Raw genomic sequence first — 20,273 nt, 5'->3', positions numbered from 1 at the left:
GAGCAGTGGCGTTTAGTTCAGTGGGTTGGTCACTCTTGGTGGATCGCAGTGTGGAGTCCCTGGGGCGATGAGACGTGGTCGTGTCTTTTGTTGTCCTCTGAACACTCACCTGTGTAGATTGATCCTGAGTTGATCCAGTCACATTGGGTCACACGGGAGTATCCTTGGGCCGAGAGCTACGGCCAGTGTCATATTTCCCCTCTTGGGTATTTGGAAGCTTTAATGGAGACAGAGGTTGGGAGTGAGCCCCTGCCATTGACAACTGTCATTGTGCCTCCAGGGTCCATTTAGGAAGAGAGGATGAAGGGGACCTAGGACTCTTAGGCAGACCTAGCACCGGCTGAATGATTTGCTTGTGATTGTTGGAGGATTTCGTTGTTAGCTTTGCTGAGCAATCAGCCCTATCATGAGTGACGTTGTTCATGTGGTGCTCCTTGTCCCCTTGGGAAGTCAAAGGCTCCTTGGCCACTAGTGGACCTTGTGCACATTCGACGGATCCCTTTGATATCCGCTTGCTAGGCACGCTAGGCTGAGGATCTAGTATTTGATGGGTCATGCTCGGTTTCTTGATTTCAATCATGAGGGGCGCAATCACTCCAATATTTTTGGTCCGAGACTCGGATTCTCGTTTAGGGATCCTCCCATGTCTTGTTTTTTTGACCTGATTTGGGCTCCTGACCGAGGTGGTTTAGCAAGAGGTTTCAGCATCCAAATCCATCGGGTGCCTGCATAATACCCTTGAGCACAAAGCAACGCCTTGGATATCCATCGTGGCGTCATGTGTGCTCTCCAGGGATGCCTTCGTTTATAAGGCTTGGGCTTCTTTCGTGATCTTCAACGATATTTGTAACTCCAAGCCATATCCTTGGGCTTATCTCCTACCCTCTTTGTTTCAAGTATGGCCTCACTTACTGGTTCTCTCCGTTCAACCTACGCTTGTAACAACTCTTTCAACAACTCCCTTCTCTCATTACTAGGCTTGCTTGGTATGTCAAAATGCTCCTTGCCCTTCTCTCGAGGTGTGTTGAGGTCACCCTTACTAAAAGTCGCGACTATCCTCATGCTTGGTAGTGCTAGGCGTATCCTCTGTGCTATATAGTCGCAACAACGGCTCCCCCAACAATGAGGCTAGGGAAAATTCATCACGGTCACATCCATTTCCCGCGCCTTCGAGGCTTGGCATGTCCCGACCCGTTGAAAGGCTCACAGCCCCCGCATATTGCAATGGTTGTACTGGGGACAAAAAAAAAAGGAAAAAGAAAGAAAGAAAGAAAGAAAGAAAAAGAAAAAGAAAAAGAAAAGAAAAGAAAAGAGAAAATAAAAAACACACCCACGTGCACATCACTGCACCTAGGGGTCCTCAAAATTAGGTGCGTCTAGTGACCTTCGTCGGCTGGCTCCATCTCTAGTCCCCTAGCCCCCTAACATCACCCACAATACTTCACGGCACATCAAGAGCAGGACAACCCTAGGAAGCTTGTCTCGCCTGTGGTTAAACCTGTAACCCTGCACCATTCCCACAATTCCCTCTCACCCTCTGCCTTAAAACCATGGCAACCAATTGGGACACGCACCGCAGAAAGGGCCATGTATGGTACACCGTTCTCATCCACAGGCCAATGTCGCCCAACTCCGGCTCATATACTATTCCTATGCCCTATCCTGCTACGTCTACAATCACAATGCACACAACGGCGCACCCACCTTCACATGTACTTCTTTCCACCATGGACCACTCTGCTTCATCCACACGACGTTCTGAGCCACTAGGCCGCAGTCTTCTACCTACATAATATCTAAGTATGCACAGACACTCACATAATATCTGCACTAAAGTCTATACACAGTTTGGGTCCTCAAGTTCAGGACAATACTCCAGGCTTGCTTAGAGTTCGACCTGTCTCCCAAACTAATCAAAATATGTCTTGCGCACGATAAGAAGACTAGCACTACCCTTAGGGAGAGACCACATGGGAGGTTTTTCAATTGTAGGTATTGACAACTCCAACAAAGGTGTCGTTCGCTCTTCATCAACACTCAACTCTGAATTGCTATCCTTATCACCCTGTAAACCTACCTAGAATCATCATACATTGAATCCCCAACAAACTTCCACTTGTACTCCATTCGTTCAACCCCCCCAAATTACAGCCCTACCACCAACACCCATTGCCCTACCACCTACAACTTAACCCACCAACGTGCCCCCAGTGACCTTTCTCCCCACCACTACCGACACTCTGCCATGGCAACCCCCGCCGTCCTTGTCACCCACGTCTTTGGTGTCTGCTCACGCTTGCTACCTACAACGGTGAGTGCCATGGGACTAGCACTCGTCTAGGAGGGGGTAATGTTAACCCCAACACGAAGAAAGCAAAAGGAAATAGAAAAGATGCAGAGAAAAGGCGGAAAAAGGTAGTTCGACTGAAGAAAGAAGAGGAGAAAAGGCCAAAAGCACAAGGGCAACCGTAAAAGTCCAAGGTAGCTGCAAAAAGGGGAAAAGTGCATTTTAAAATACAGAGCTGCACCCTGAAATCTTGTAAAACAGTACCAGGTGGTGGAAAATCCGAAAAGCTAAAACTGAAGACAAGCGCAAGTCAAAACTCTTGTAAAAGAGTGCAAGTGCATCATGGTTTAATTCAAGGAGCGCGGGGCTCTCACCCGTGCAATTTGTAAATGTAGACGAGCGGTGTAAAGGAAGCTAGGAAGATAGAAGGAAAATGAGAAAAAGGGCCTAGGCTATGGCCGGCCATGTAAAAAAGGGGAAAAGGGGATGACCGCCCAAAAGGGATTTAGGGTTTTGTATATAAAGTTGAAAAGTGAATGAGAAGCTCATTCTTGTGTGTGGCAAAAAGTGGCTCTCTTCTTCTTCTTCTTCTTCTTGCTTGCTTGAGCTTGTGCTTGAGAGAGGGAGTGTGAGAGTGTGAGGGAGTGAGTGTGTGAGGGTGAGGGGGCGTGGGGTGGAGAAGCTCTCCATCTTCTCCTCTCTTCTTCTCTTCTCTTCTCTTCTCTTCTCTTGCTCGCCGTGATGGTGCTTGGAGCATGGAGCTTGAGGATGGAGCTTGCTTGAAGCTTGCACTTGGATCGTGGAGCTACCGGAGTGAGCGGGAGAGGAGGTAACTCAAACGACATGGAGGTAAGCTCACTACACCCGTAGATATGGATGGCGCGTCAGCTATGTGAGAGGTAGCCATTAGTGCTCGGCTTGGAACGCTTGAAACAATAAGCGGTCCGTGGGTCTTGGCGGTTGAGCGAAAGCTCCCACAGTCTAGGGTTAGGTTTCCTTTGAACCAGTCCGTCCTGGCTCTTGCTTCAAAAATCCAAGGTCTTTCCAACAGCAGAGGGTATGAGGTCCCATAAGAATTTGGTTTAACCACCAGATAGGTCAACCAGTAATCTTTTCCTACAAGGGTTGTTTTTATGTATGGGAGGATGCCCAATGGTTTAATTCTGCTTTGGTCTGCCAATCTAATAAGCCACTGTGTAGGTTGAATTCCTTACAACCCTAAGTCCTTCATTGTTACATCCGTCATTATGTTTACTGATGAGCCTCTATCAATCAATGCATCTAAAATAAAGCATCCTTCTATCCATACACTAATCTCTGGGGTTCCATGATCTAGGAAGGCGTTAGCCACATCTACTTCCTTTACAAGCTTCGTGGCATTATTGGTCTTGGTCGTTGTTGAAGGAGCAATCCTTAGTCCATGTCTTCTTGTCAAAATGCTTTTAAATTTCTTTTGGCAGCTGGGAGACAGCATGAGCAACTGTCAAAATGTTAAGTTTGGTTTAAAAGTGTCTAGGTCTTTTACCAAGTCATATTCTTTGATAGGATCCATGGGCTTTTCCAACCTACTAGGAAATGGAGCTACACCCATTTTCATTTTTCCTTTTTTTCCTAGCAATGGCAACATCGGCACTTATTCTGTTTCTGGAGGTGCTTTTGTATCATCTATCTCCTGGACCTCTGGTCTTGTTTTTGGGACTATCTCTGTGACTCTCTGTGACACTACAGTGCTCTGTACTGCACTGTTCTGTCCTATACTGCTCTGTCCCTCTGTTGGCAGGTTGAACTTCACAGTCTTGGTAGGGGAATTATTTTCATTCCGGACAACTGGTTCTTTCTTCTTTGGTGCGCGTGATAGCGGCAACTTCCAACTCTACCAAATTGGAGACAGGATTTTGTACCTTCTATTGGCTATCAGTGGCATTGGCCTTGACAGGGGTTGGACTTGGTCAGTCCTTTGCAGTGTGGCCTCCTTTGCATCGGCTACATAAGGGCTTGTAATCCATAGATCGTCTAGGGTTTGGACAATTCAGGGAGATATGACTCTTTTCTCCACACCTGTAACATTCCACCTCTGATCTCTGACCACCGCTAGACTGTCATTCTCTGTAACTTTGAGAGGGAAACCTCCTTGGACCGAAATTAGGAACAAACTCCCTAGGCTTTGGTTCAATATCCTGTGTCGTCATTTTGGATTCTAGCAAGTTGAATCTTGCATTTTCATCCTTCTGCCTTCATTCGTGCATCTCTTTTAAAGAGAAAATATCCTCTGTATGGTTCTTTTGTAAATAGTAGGAATAAAAGGCTCCTAGAATGGTTGGTTTTCAGGTACATTCAGTGGCTAAATGTCCCGCTTGATGACACTTTCTGCACCATGTATTAGAACGCATCACATCTCTCCCCAACTCCCACAGGAGTGGATATATTAGCGATATTCACCTTCAACATCTGTAGTTGCTCTGTAATCACATCCATAAGCTCTTTCTTGATACTTGCAACTGTGTTGGATAAGTAGTCCTTCAGATTTTCACCTCCTGAAGTACTTATAGTAGGGTTTTGTGAAGCTTCTGTAATGACTGCATATACTAGTTGGGTTGATCCAGAGGGTCCTCTGTTCTGGTTCTGATTTAAAGCTCCTGTTGAGACTTGGGATTGTTGATTTTAGTTGGTAGGGTTCCACTGTTTTTGAGTCACCATTGGAGGAACTGTTTGAGGCCACTGTTGTTGTGGTTGAACCATCATTTGAGGCACTGTCATCTGTGGCGACCACATTGTATTAGGTGCATTATACTGCAACACTGTTTGCATCTAGGGATAGGGGTAGGGAATTGTCCCTGGGACTGCATTTGGTGGGTATACCATTCTTCGCATGGGAGGAGGTAAGACTCCTCTTCCTGGAGTCATTGACAGCCTTGCTTCAACTTCATCATACAATCTTGCACCTTCCACTGCAGCTTGCAGATTGACTGGTCTTCTCAATTCCACGAACTTGCGAACTTCTAGTTGTAGGTCTCTAAGGAACACTCATTTCTGGATGCCTTCGTCCAAATGATGGTTAGTCCATCTCTTCAAGATGGATTCCATTCGCGAGACATAAGCTTCTACTCTTTCTCCAGATGACTGACTTAGGTTCATGAACTCCTCTCGCATTTGCTCTTCAAAATCTTCACACCTGAATTTAGTGAGGAAGGCCAATTTTAGGTTGTCCCATGTGCCAAAAGTTCATGTTGCTTGTCTCTCATACCACTGAAATGCCGTGCCTTTGAAAGTGGCAGGGAATATTACTAACCAATGCTCAGGGGTTCTGGCATTGTTAGCTACACATGCTACCATAAATTCTCCTACATGAAGATCAGGGTCTTCATTGTACTCTCCCTTAAAAATTGGCAATGGGACTACATTTGCTGGCCTATCATCGATATTTCTAGGATGAATTTGACTAAGAAGGGGACCTTTAGTCACCATGGGGACTTCTGTAAAGAGTGCTTTTAGGGCATCAAAGGAGGCTTCTGCTGTGCGAGCTCGTTCTCAGCCTTGATTCTTGCCTTCTCTCTTCTCACGTACCTCTAGACTCGTTCTAACGCTTGCCTCTTGATTGCATTATTTATCAAGGGCTTGGCTTGAACCAATTGTTCAGTACTCAAAAGAATAGAATCAGAGAGGGCTTCAGTATCTGGGGGATTCTCTGGCCAACATCTCTTCTACTTCCTTCTTTTCAACATCTCTGAATTCAACTTTCAAACCACTACAGAGGGGGAGATATTCCATTCAGAAAGTATCAAAACTCATTTTTGTTAGGATCGTTGTTATACCATCATTATAATAATGCCAGCTTCTGAGGGTTTCAATAGTGTATGTTGTGAAAAACACTCTGTCTACCAACTTCCAGTGGATTGCTAATTGGACAAATAGAAGATTGTTAGTGTACCAAGCATCCCACGTATCTTGCTATTGAGCATCTACGAACAAATTCCAACTCTTTTCCTTCTTGTTTTCGTGAACCTCCACAGACCACGACTCCTGAAGCTTCTTCATAATCTCCCACTTAATGATGTTTGGAAACTTCTCAATGAATACCAAATCTTCCATGGATAGTCATTCTCTTTGCTTTTGCCCTTCAGTTTGTTCCCAAACAATTTGCCACCAAGATGCAAGTTTCTGTTGCTTCAACAAGAAGAGGAAACAGTCCGCCGCATAGAGCTTGTATCATGATGGTGATATATTTCTGCCATTGTGGGATGAACTTCTTGTGGAAAGTGGCTTTAATAATGAGAATCTCCAACTCTTCAGTGGAAGAAGGAACTTTGCAAATATCCATTGAATTCTTTTCTTCTTGGCAATGTCATTTCTTTCATTTTCAGCCTCTTCTGATGCTTGTTGATGGCAAGTTTCCCCGGATACGCACCAAAAACATGGAGCCCCAAGAGAAACACCAAGGAAAAGGGGATTCTACTGCAAGAAAATATATCTTGTAATATCAAAAAGCTTTTATTTCATTCTTTTGATGACCAAAACAAAGAAAACAACAAATCTTCACGTAGCATCATAGTAGATATCTCCCACGGATTTGATAGAATCAACCATAATCTTCAAAATCTTCATAGAATCCATCAATAGAACAAGGAGCATAAAAGAATACACCAATTTTGAATGAAAATAAATCACATAGTATTCATTTTCATTGTTTTCATAGTTTTCTCTCTCAATCTCTCATAGAAAGATACATTGTTTTTATAGAATTGACTATCTCTGGCTCTTTCTCTCTCTCTCTCTCTCTCTCTCTCTCAATAATACATCATCTTCTCACTAAAATACTCAATAATGACACTTAATAATCCCTCTTAGGTCATGGATGCACCTCCCAAGAGGTATGGGAGGTATGAAAGGGCACCAGAGCCACTATAGTGTCTCTTCATAGCTCACTATTGTCATTGTCACTTCAATCTTCTATTCAGTCTTTAGCAGTTGCTTCTTCCATTTGTTTTAGCTATTTTGAACTTAGATTCATCATTTTCAAAAGTTAGAAAACTTTTCCAAAGTCACACATACATTCTACAGAACATTTATAGAAGATCTATAGAACATAACAGAACAGGAACATAGCAAGAGCAGAGACAAAGTAGAGTCAGAGGCTCTACAGAAGGTTTACAGAGGGTCACAAAAGGTCATCAGAGAACAACAGATCCTCATAACTCATAATAAAACCATTCCAAATTATAAAAAACTATTCAATAAGCTTTCAAAAGATTTCAATCTTCATCAATCATCAATCCATACATCATACAGAAGAAAATCAGAACAAAACAGAAGCTATACAGAAGGTATCAAAACCAATCAGAATCTCAACAGAACCTATCAGAACATCATAGAGCCTCATATTTCTACTAAAATCATAATGAACTTCTAAAACATAATCAATATAATCCAAAACACTCTCAAACACTTCCATTAACAACCATACATCACTCTAAATCTATCAAAAATCAACCATTCAGACCTCAAAAATAACAAAAATCAGTAAAAATTTAAGTCTTTTTCCACTCTCAACATGAATCGAGAGAATCACTAGTTCATTGATGGAGAAGAATTTAAAATGCATAAGGTTCAAGTGTTTGTATCCCCCATGAAAAAAGGGCGGTTGGTAAGATGATGGTACGCTCTTGACCAATGTAATATCAATCGACAAGAGTATACAAATTGGTTAATAAACTTGACCATGTATGTGGAGAGAATTATTGATGATGCCAAATTGCAGAAGTATAACTATGGGTTGGAACAACCAAGCCTATTGGCAGATGTCATGGCTCAAAAGCCTACTACACTATTTGATGCAATTCAATTGACTGAAAGATATGCAAGAAAGTACTGTAAGAATGACAGTTTTTAGCAAGGTTATGGACAACCACACACTCCATTGAGTTCAGCCCTATATGGGGGTGATTTAGAGGCAATTCCATGCCTAATAGTAGCCCCAAAATACCCACTTACCACCCCTTCCATGGTGAAAGAAAAGATGGCACTTTTGGGACAACACTGGCTCTAATGGTGAGAGTAAAATATGTTGAGAATAGACATTACACTCAAATGGTTCAAGTGGTCAAAGGTTCATTTCTGCAGATGTTATGAAGGAATGGAAAGAAAAAGGTCTATGTTTTAAATGTGGGGACAAGTACACTATCGATTATGTCTCCAAGTGTCCTTACAAGATAGCCATGGTCAAAGTTCATAGCATGTATGTAATGGAGGATTGGCACAATGATGAGGAAGAATTACCTATTGAAAATGAAGAGCATGCTGAGGATGTGGACCATGAGCAATTGTATGACCCACTGGATGGGTTTCCCTTTGATCCAAGTGGTTGCTCATCCCATGCTCTTGATTTGACATCCCAACCACCTACCACCTCCCTTTGCTCCATCTCCCTGGATCCTTGGACTAGTTCTAAGAGCCCTAGCACCCTATGCATTCAAGGAAATCTTAATAAGAAGCATGTATTTTCCTTGTGGATAGTGGTAGTACTCACAGTTTTATCAATAAATTAGCCATTGAGACCGGTTGAAATGCATCCCTACGAAATTACAACACCCCTGAAAGTTCAAGTAGCAAATCACAAGGAAGAAATCAGCACACATATATGTTTCAAAGTTCCCCTATGCTTGGTTGAGAATTATGTGACATTGGTTGACCTAATCGCATTAGATATGGGCCCATTGAGATCATCTTGGGTTGTGATTGGCTGAAATAGTTGAGAAAAATTGGTATGGACTTCTCTTTGCTCTACATAGAGTTCATGATGCATGGACAACTCATTTGCTCAGAGAGAGTTATGATAATGCTGATTTTTAGCTAATTAAAAAAACAACAACTCAAACACAAGTTTAGCAAATGCTCATAGATCTTTGTCTTGCACTTGAATAAGAAAAATTCAGATTAGCCCTCCAAAGTATCTAAGGATTCAACCTTGTAGGCTTTACTTGAGGAGTATAGTGATTTATTTTAGATGCCCATAGCCCTTCCCCCTAAGAGGCAAGTGGACCACCCACTTGATTTAGAGCCCCATTCCAAATCAGTGAGTGAACAAGCCACCTTATAGACTCTCCAAATGTGAACGTGAAGAGATTGCAAAGTAAGTCAAGGAGTTACTTGAGATGGGTTTCATTGAACCAAGTTTTTCCACTCATGTATCTCCTATTCTATTAGTCAAGAAGAAAGATGGCTTCCACATGTGCATTGACAATAGAGACTTGGACAAAATCATCATGAAGAATCAATACACCCGATCCGACAGATTGATGACTTGTTGGATGAGTTTAAAGGGGCATGCTTCTTCACTAAGATTGATCTACATGTGTTGGCTATCATCAAACCAGTATGAGGGAGGGTGGTGAGAGCAAAATGGCTTTCAAGACTGATTGTGGGCTTTATAATCTTCTAGTGATACCTTTTGGGTTGACTAACACCTGTACCACATTTTAAAGTCTTATGAATAAAATCCTCCACCCCTTCATGTTCAAGTTTGTGCTCATTTCTTTGATGATATTCTCATTTATATTAAGTTATAAGTGGAACACTTGGCACATGTCAGAGAAGGGTGTTTGATATCTTGAGAGAGCATCGACTCTTTGCTAAGAAAAGTAAGTGTATCTTCATGGATACATCAGTGGAATACTTGAGACACATAGTTAACATTAGTGGCATATAGGAGGATGGTCCTCAGAAAGGTGCAATGTGTCACGACTCCATCCACCACTACTTCATTATGTGGTTTCCTTGGTCTCACCTCATTTTATAGACGCTTCATTAAGAATTATACCACCATTGCAGCACCTTTGATTGATCAACTAAAAAAGGAATCTTTATTTTGGGATCCACCGTTGTTAACCTGTTGAAGGAAATGCTTAATTTAGCCCCCATCCTCATATGTCCTAATTTCTCCAAGGAGTTTACCATTTAGTGTGATGCCAGTGGCAAAGGTATTGGTGTTTTATTAATGCAAGAGCATGATGTGATTGCTTTTGAGACCCATAATCTTGATGACAAGGAGATGCAAATGAATGTGTATGACTAGGAGATGTTGATAATCGTCCATGCTATTAAAAAATAACATCACTACTTATATGGCATATATTTTAGAGTAAAGAGCAACCATAGAGTCCTTTAGTACTTCGTGACTCAATCTACTTTGACTCCTAAGCAAAGGACATGGATGGCAACCTTGCAAAACTATGCTTTTGATATCTCTCACACTCGGGGCAAAGATAATATCGTGGTGGTTGATTTACTCTCTCGGATGTGGGCATGCAGAGTATCCTCCTTTTCAGAGTTGCATAGTGATTGGATTGAGGACTTTCAAGAAGCTAATTTGTTGGATGAGGACTTTAGCCACATATTCCAAAAATTACAACCTGGGATAATGGCTGAAAACTCCAAAAATCAGCTTAAACATGGCCTTATTTGGTTCCATGGCAAGATCATTATTTCCCACACTTCTCCCTTCACATAGAAGATCATGGAAGAGATGCATTCTTGCCCCACTATTGGTCACTCGGGTGTTTTCAAAACATATGATAGGATTGCCAAGAGCTTTTAATCACTTGAAAGGCTTATGGAGGGATGCCAAAGATTTTATGACCAAATGTGTTCCATGTTAGCAGAACAAGGACGACACATGTAGAGCTGCTGGCCTCTTGAAGCATATGCATATTTTTGAAGAGAAATGGTCATATATCACCATGGACTTCATCACAAACTTCCCCATTATAAAGAAAGGATGGAACAATATATATGTGGTCGTTGATTGCCTCACCAAGGCTGTTCACTTTATCCCCACTAAGACCCAATATATTGCCTCTCAGGTGGCCACTCAATTTATGGAGTATGTCTTCAAGTTGCATGGATTACCATAAGTCATAGTGCATGATTGCGATGCCAAGTTTATGAGAAACTTTTGGCAAGAAATATTCATGTCTATGGGCACCAAACTTACTCCATCCCCACTGCATACCACCCATAGATAGATGGCCAGACTCAAAGGGTAAATAAATGGCTTGAGATGTACCTATGGCACTTTTGCCATGATGTACAACACAGTTGGGATACATGGTTCCACTTGGTTGAATTTGCATAAGAACTCCACCTACTCTTGCATTGGGTTTTCCCTTTTGAAGCATTATATGGGTATAAGGTCCCCCTTCCTATAGTCTTATTCAATGATAAGATCAACTCTCAAAGTAAAGCTAAGTTGGATCGCATGCATGCCCTACTTCAACAATATAAAGTGAATCTTCAAAAGGCACAAACCCATATGAAGCTCTATGCTAATAAGAAAAGAAGGCACTCCAAATTCCAAGCAGGAGAGATGGTCCTCTTGAAAGTGCCTAAGTCCCATTACTCCACTCTCAAAGAAGGCAGTAGTAACATGCTAACCCACCGTTTTTATGGCCCCTACCGGATCCTCAAGAGAGTTGGTGACTTAGTCTAGCGATTATAGCTTTTCCCTACCACCAAGATTCACAATGTGTTTCATGTTAGTTAGTTGAAGCCCTTCATTGGCACCTCAGTGGACTATGTGGAAGAGCTTCCCCCCATAGATGAAGAAGGCATCATTGATTATATCCATGAGGCAATCATTGGGCAACATGATAAATACATAAGATCTCAATTCATCAAGGAATACCTCATCAAATGGCAAGGCCTACCCTTGGAAGAAGCCTCATGGCACACAACAACTATTATTAATGAATTTCCTCACCTCCAAGATGCCCCATGGGCTAAAGACTAGCAAGTTATGTCCCCTTTTGACCACACCATGCTTGCATATGGCACACTATTTTATAATAATTTTCTACTTGCCCAAATCACAACCATGTGCTTCCTCAATGGTATGAAAGTACATCTCATAAGATCTATTTTGACATATGTCATGTCCCATTTGGAGCAGCCTATCAAAAGTTATGGCAGATTTACTTTAGCAAGCCTACAATGGACATCATGCTGTCCATAGTCCTCACCCACCCATTTTCATTGTAATGTGACCAGAGTAGCACTTTGCACCCCACTTCTTAGCTGCTCTATCAAATCCCTCCATTTGTCTTTTCTCTTTGAGGGAAATTTTTTTTAGGGTGGGGATGGATTGTAATGAGTGGGATAAATGGAAACTACGGGTTAGACATCCAATCACACTTATTGGGGTATATAAGGTGTAAGATACCCAACTTAGGGCATCTAAATATTGTCAAGAACATACTCTTCAACTTCATCTCTAGCTTCCATGGCTTCCTCATTCTTTCTCCCCTGATTCTTGTCTTTCTCTCTCCTCTTCTGGTCTTTCTTATTTATCTTCTTCATCCTCTCTTTCTCTCTCTTTAGCTTATTTTCCTCTCTCCTCTTAGCTTCATTCATTATCAGCCCTTGAAGGTGACTAGAAGCTACATAAATGTTTGACTTACATGGTTTGTAGGTAATTGTTGTGTCAAGAGTGAGGAAGCAAACAATTGCTATGCCAAGACTAAGAAACATATATTATTTTCTTCACTAACATGATTTTTTTTGGGTGCTACATTGTCTTAAAATGGTTTTGCAACATGATACACTGCATTGTAAATATCATAGAAAGCCTAAATAGGCATACATATGTTGCATGTTTTTCGGTTCTAATTTATACATGCAATCCTAGGGTAGTTTAGTTAACTCTTAAAGTAGATTGCAGTTCATTATTATAGGAATTGAAGCTAAAAAGTTGATTAGACATAGAGATAATGTTTTACTACTAGCTTGCATAGATGCAAAAGCTTGAATAACTTCTTGCAAATCTCCGCTTGTTGATTTTGTTTCTTAAGAGATGTCTTGCATATGACTAATTATGATAGTTGTAGAACTTGAGATCTTGAGATTGCATGATAAGCTCTCATAAATATGACTGCATAAAAAAATAAAATGTGTAGAACTTGAGATAGGAAAACTTGGAGCTGCATGAAAAGACAACAGGACATAATTGTTATAGAAGCTAGTGTTTTGCAAAAACATTCTCACATGGATGAAAATGGTTGAGTATATTGTACTCTACATAATGTATACTATACTCTATTTGTGGGTTATCAATACTATAAATGAACAATGGATCATTTGATAGCCTTGGATGAGAATAGATGCTACATAAATGTCTAGAATAGTTATTAGATGCATAATATCTTGGTTTGGAATCTCATGACTTATAGAACCACTGTATTTGTTGATCAATAGTGTATTTCTAACAAATTTTGATAGTCTTTTAGTTGTTGCAACTAAAAGTAAGGCTAAAAAAAGAATAATGGCTCCTTTATCAGCCTTGAAGGTGACTAGAAGTTGCATAAATGTTTGACTTACATGGTTTATAGGTAATTGTTCTATTAGGCTTGAGGAAGCCAACAATTGCTGCAACAAGCTGCTCGAGAAACATATATTATTTTCTTCACTAACAGGAATGCTTTTTTTTTTGGTACTACATTGTCTTAAAATAGTTTTACAACATGATACAATGCATTGTAAATATTATAGGAAGCATGAATAGGCATACATATGTTGCATGGTTTTTGGTTCTAATTAATACATGTAATTCTAAGATAGTTTAATAAATCCTTAAAGTAGATTGCGGTGTCAAAGGGTTTTCGAAAGAAAAGTCGCAACCACAGAGGTTCTAGAGAAATTCCAAGATAGAAGATTCCTCAATTCCGAAGGTCTTCAAATGCAGGTGCTTACTTCCTTAAGTGTTAGAAGAGAATAGGATGATGACAATATAACTCATGTCACAATTATACCTATCTCAATTTGCAAAATTCTCATTAGCTGAAGACTTTTCGCAACTGTAAGAATTGGCATTACAGCTCAAGCAACAGTCAAAGTCACTCAGAAATATAGCAGTTATATCTTGTTGTAAAACTCCTTAATAACAAAGACGCTCCAGGCCCATTACAGCCAAATCTTGGCAATCCTTATTTTTGCAGAAAAGAGGTGAATTCAACATATCACTCTGTTTGGTTAAAACTTGTAATATCTTTCACACTGGCAGCATAGTGTCCAGCTCTTACACACTCTAGTATGGTCTTTCCCTGCACCCCTGTTATGTTTCAGAGACTTTTATGTTGTAAAGATGATTATTCTCCATGCATAGATGCATGTATGTGAGTACCACAGAGACAAAGGCCATGAAGGGTATTTCTGTTTCAGAATATCCCTTGAAATCTGATTAGCGCGTACAGGGTGCTGAATATGCTCTGTTCTTGTGCCAATAAAGCCTCCAAGTAAGGTAAAAAGGATTGAGATGCAAAATCAAAGGGCTTCCCTTTGTGTTGGCACCTCTAGCTTGGACAACACATTCAGGAATTCTTTCACAATCAAACTGAGCAAGCTTTTCAATCAGGTGATAGTCCTCCAGAAGAACAGGACCTCTAGTGCTGCCATTCTAAGCCTGAATTCTGCACATCGGTCCCAGAATCTTTGACTGATTGAAGGGGAAAGCCCAACCAGATCTCTGCGTTTTACCTTCTAAAGAATCGATGCCCACCTAATTGATCATGCTGCTCTCGCTGATTCAAAAAGAAGCTTTTCATCTCCCTCCAATTGATGAGTTGACCTATGCCATGACAATTGTAGGAATCTGTATGAAATTCACCAAATCCCTGACGAAGCTAACTTGCTTTTTCAGCTTTTTGTTGTAATAATGCATCGGACAGACTCCCTCATACCGTCAAAATCCCATTGATTGCAATCATTGTCGACACTCTCCTTCTACAACTCCACCTTTCGTCACGGCTTCCTCTTCAATACACATTGTCGCTGCAGTGGTTTTTTCCCGTCTTCATCTTCCTCTCGGCTCTTCCTTTAGCATGTTCCTATCTCGTGTTATAGCCCCCTTTTTCTCTTCCAAATCCCTGACCGATCGAAGGGAAAAAAATCACAACCGATTCTCTTTTATTTTCTCTTCAGGCTCCTCCCACAATAGCCATCCGAAAAGTGGCCTGTTTCCCCCCCCCCCCCCCCCCCAGACCAGAGTAAGGCCCTTCCTTCCATGAGTAGTAACCAATGGACTGAACTGTACAAAAGTGTACTCAAGTTACTGCCAATGCTGATGAAGACGTTTGAAATCATAGATGAGATATAAAACCAGGCTCAACAACTGCTGCTGTCTCCTGCCTGGAGTCATAAAAAGAAATCTGCAGTCAGCTCAATCTTCTAGCACCTCTAGTAGGACTCAACGAGTTACAAAACACAACTTTTCACTCTAATAGTTTCTGTTTTTAGCAGCCTCCTTTTCAAGCAATGTCATAAGGCCCCCTCCATGTACCCTACCCTCCAAAACAGATAATGAGAACATAGATACATTATCTACAGTGACATTGGGAAACATTTGCTTCTGTCCTTGCATTTTATCATCTTCAAGTGGGCCTGCCCTTTCCAGACAGGATTTGAACATCTGTTTACCTGGGATACCCATCCTCAGTGCTTGGACTCTGTTACTTAGAGTTGGACGCACATTCTGAACAGTATTGTGATATGTCAAGTCAGCCTCATCCATATCCACAAGGGTTTCATTTCTGAAACCGAGCATTCCAAATGATGGGTACGATCCTCGGTCCTCATTAATGTGCCCACTGGCATCTAAAGTAAAGCCTTCCCTGTACCTCAGCTGTTCATTACTTTCTCTCCCTTCTAAATAGCGTCTTTCAACATAATCATGTCTATGAATGTAAGAACCCTCAGCATCAGATCCTACCCAAGACATTGGGCAAGTTGTAACATTTTTCAAGGATTGCTCCCCATGATCCTTCAAAGACACTGGCTGGCAATAATGCTCACCAGCATCTAATAAAGATTGATGAGTTTGACCATTCTGCTTTGTTATTAATGCAGATATATTGCTTGTGGTGTTATTATTGTTGCTGATTGATGTTGCATGTTGCAGGAGAGCACAGTGCACTGCACAAAGCCCATAATCGGCATATCCTGAAATGAGTGTAGCCCATGAGACTGCATCTCGAGTTACCAATCTATCAAAAACTCCATGTTCTTCTACAAGCATGTCACATTTAGTGTACATGTCAACCAGAGCATTACGGATAAGTTCCTCTTGCACCAAACCCATCTTCACTATATTACCCACGCAAAATAAAAGTGCAAACATAACGACTAAGTATGTACAAAGTATCAAATCCCACACACACAACTTTTTGGTGGATTCCACACCTTGGATGCGCAGCAGTATGACATCCACCCCCTCTAATCCTGCGCATCCTCCGGATGGGCCAAGTACCCATGATCATTATCATCAAGATCCACGAACAGATCAATCTCTTCATTGTGTATTTCCGGTATTTCAGCAAGATTATCTGTCATATCATCTGTCTCTTCTACTGGAGTTTCTTCTCGTTGCTCTTCTCTTGCAAATTCTTCCAATGCATAATTCTCATCATCTCTTTTCTTGAAAATCTTGATTCTTTTTCCTGCAATAGGCACTCTAAGCACTGTCCCATCCAATTATGTCAGCTCATATGTTTCATTGTCAAAGACATGTCTGACTATGTACGGCCCAAACCATATTTTCACCATCTTTCGAAGTGCAGTATGCTGATTTTCAAGGCCGCTATCAAAGACTAATACCCAGACTCCCTCTTCTATTGCTCTAGGCCGCAAGCGATGCCTGCTGTCAAACTTGTTCTTAGTTCTTAGTCTAGCAACCTTCAACCTATCAGTAGCTAGCTGAATATCCTTTGATCTTCTCTCCAACTGTCGGATCCGAAGAGCTAAGAGCTCCTCTCTCGTCAAATCCTCATGCCAAGGTAAAACTGACCAAGTCAAAGCACAAGTCTCAGTCGGCATAACCGGTTTCTGACCATACATCAACTCTGCGGGCATATATCCTGTGGTAACACTGTGAGTCGTACGATCAGCCCACAAAGCAAATGGTAGAAGTCTCGGCCATTCTCCAATCTGTCTTCTGCATGCTTTGGCTAATGCTTTCACTATCGACGGATGTCCTCTTTCACTCTTCCCATTTCCCTCTGGATTGTATGCTGTGGTTAGAGCCAACTTGATTCCTAGTTGAGAGAAAAACTCCCTATCTTCATCTGCATCCAATTCACCGCGATCTGCAATGATCTTATCCACACAGCCATACCTGCAGAAAATTTCTTCCAATAAGAACTTACACACTGCACTAGTAGTCTTCGTTCTCAAAGGTCTGCCCTCAACATGATTGGTAAGATCCTCTCTAGCCAAAACAATATATCTCATCTGCCATAGACCCATAGGCATAGTAACCAAGTCAACTACCCACTTATAACGAATGCATAGCGGATAGGTCGGATGAAGCTCATCTCGATGATGCACTACCGAATACATCTGACAGTCTCTACAAAGTGAGAAACATCTCTATACATGCCTTTCCACCAATATTTCTCCTTGATTTTCTCATAAGTAGCCCACACTCCTCTATGACCAGCCCAAGGACTCTCATGAAACTCCCTCATCACCTGTAATTGTGTCTCTCTATCATAGACAACCCGCAAGGGTAATCCACCTCTTTTCTTCGGGTGCTTCCAAAGAAATCCGTCCTTGAGAAAATAACCATAGGATTTTCTTCTGACCTTCTTGAACTCTTCATCTATCCATTCATCTCTTTTGCTTAGTGTACTAAGGTACTTGCCAATCTGCAACCAATCTCCAACATAGAGTTCTTCTATGAAAGCCACAATATCATAGACATGGCAAACATGATCAACCATAGCGGCTGAAATTTCTGTATCATCCTCTTCTGCAAGTAGTGTCTCCTCATCATCATATCTAGCTCTAGACAGCATATCCGCCACTAGATTATCCTTCCCTACTATGTGTTTAAATTCTGGATTTAATGACTTGATGTATGCAATCCATCTCAGCATAGCTATATCCGGAGTAGAGCAACTCATAATCATACCTATCAATGGCAAGCAATCTGTCTCTACCACAACTGAGGCTCCAATAAAGTACTCCTTGTCACATTTGAGAGCCGTAACAATTCCCAGTAACTCCCTCTTGATTTGCGGATATCTCCTCTGTCTCTCGTTTAGGACTTTCGCCCCAAACCGAATAGCATACATGTTTCCATCTGCATCATCTTGACCCACAGCCCAACCTATGCCAATTGGACTAGTGTCAACTGTCAATACAATAGGCCTTCCGCAATTATAATTTGCTTTCCTGAGAGTAGGAGCAATCTGCAATAACTTCTTCAATTTCCACATGGCTCTAGTGTGACTCTCATCCCAATAAAGTTGCTGCCCCTTTCGAAGCAGCTAATATAAACAACCTGCTATGTGTGCAAAATGGGGTATCCAAATCATATAAAACACACAAGCTCCAATGAATCTCCGTACCTCTGAAGTGGTAGAAAAATACTCCGTAATCTTGCCTATAGCATCCACCTTCTCAGGTGAGGGTTTCCTGCCATAATACCCACACATATGTCCAACAATGACAACCTCATTTACTCCAAAAATAGATTTTTGCCTTGATAGTGTCAAGTTTACTTCTTCTAGCCTGGCCAAAATCTTCTCACAAGCTGAAATATGATCAGCCACAAAATATCTGCATCCCTGCTCATTTAGACTCTCATTCTTCTCTTCTTTTGCACACCCCTTAATGGGCACATCATCCAAGAAATGCATGGTAAGCTGAGGTATGTAATCACGAAGGACCTTATGCATGGCATTCATCATATGCACAATAGAATTAGTGGCACCTTGAGGCAAGGTACACATCCTGACAAGCCCAATAGGAGTTCTCATAGTGGTTATGTCCCTACTTTCCAAAGCCAACTGAAACTGATCATATCCCGAATACAAATCACCTAAAGAATAGATGGCACGTCCAGCAAATGCTTTTGCAAATTCATCCACAATTGAACCTATACCAACATTCCTGATAGTAACTCTGTTTACTGGCTGCATGTCCTGTATAAATCGGAGAGTACCATTCTTCTTTGGAACCGTAAACCACCTATTTGAGTATGGTGCAGATGATGGCTCTAGGATTCCCATCCTGATTTTCTCATTCAACAAGTCAATTAGCTTTGGCAGGTGTGCCTTAGGCACTAGAATAGGTCAGAGGTTCCATGGAGTATGAGGAATAGTAAAGATCACCATAGGAGCAACAATATCCGGATTCACACATCCAATCTCATGCGGGAAAAAAGCAAACCCCCTTCCATGTCGCTCAAGCATCTCCTGAAAGCATTGCTTCTCTGTGGGTAGCAATAAATCACCATTTCCAATTTTTAATTCAGCAAGAGTCTCTGTTGAAAATTTATGGCCTATATGCTCTGGATTCCTCAAAATTGGCTGTTTGGCAGCCCTCTCTATTTGTTGATCACTGTTAGGTGGAAGCAGTACAGCTACCGGCTTCACCTTCTTATCCACAGTCTTGTATTTCGTGTCAACCCTGGCTTCATTATGATCCTCTGCATTACTCAAATCTTGCTGTAAATCAGCAATTCTGCACTCCAGTGGGCTGAATATCCTCAGCCCTCTGCTCTATGGACTGCATAGGAATAGCCCTAAACTCCGGATGCTAAAATATTTCAGCAGTAAACTCTGTTGGCTGAAAGTTTTCAGCCCTCTGTGTCTTTGTAAGCTGATCATAATCAGCCGAAAACTCTGTTTGCTGAATTTCTTCAGCTCTCAATACTTTTTGCTGAGTCACCTTAGCCTCTGACTCTATTTGTGACACAAAATCTGCAATTTCATGAAACATGTCCAGGGATTGCACTAATACATTAATGTGACAACTCTACATATCAGTTTTCAGCATATTTTCCATCTCTGTCATCGTATCTGCACAAATCATACTATCATGCATCCCATCTATATGCTCATCATCCTCTAAAATATCTGCATTTTTCAAAATTTTCTCCTTCCTGCATATGTACTGTCTGGCAGCTCTAGGCAACTTAGAAGTCTTCTGATAACTCATCGAA

Source organism: Lygodium microphyllum, chromosome 27 (genome assembly GCF_053477565.2).
Source record: "Lygodium microphyllum isolate KBCC chromosome 27, Lygodium_microphyllum_v1.1.10, whole genome shotgun sequence".
NCBI classification, from domain to species: domain Eukaryota; kingdom Viridiplantae; phylum Streptophyta; class Polypodiopsida; order Schizaeales; family Lygodiaceae; genus Lygodium; species Lygodium microphyllum.
Note: the sequence above shows the minus strand (reverse complement) of the source record.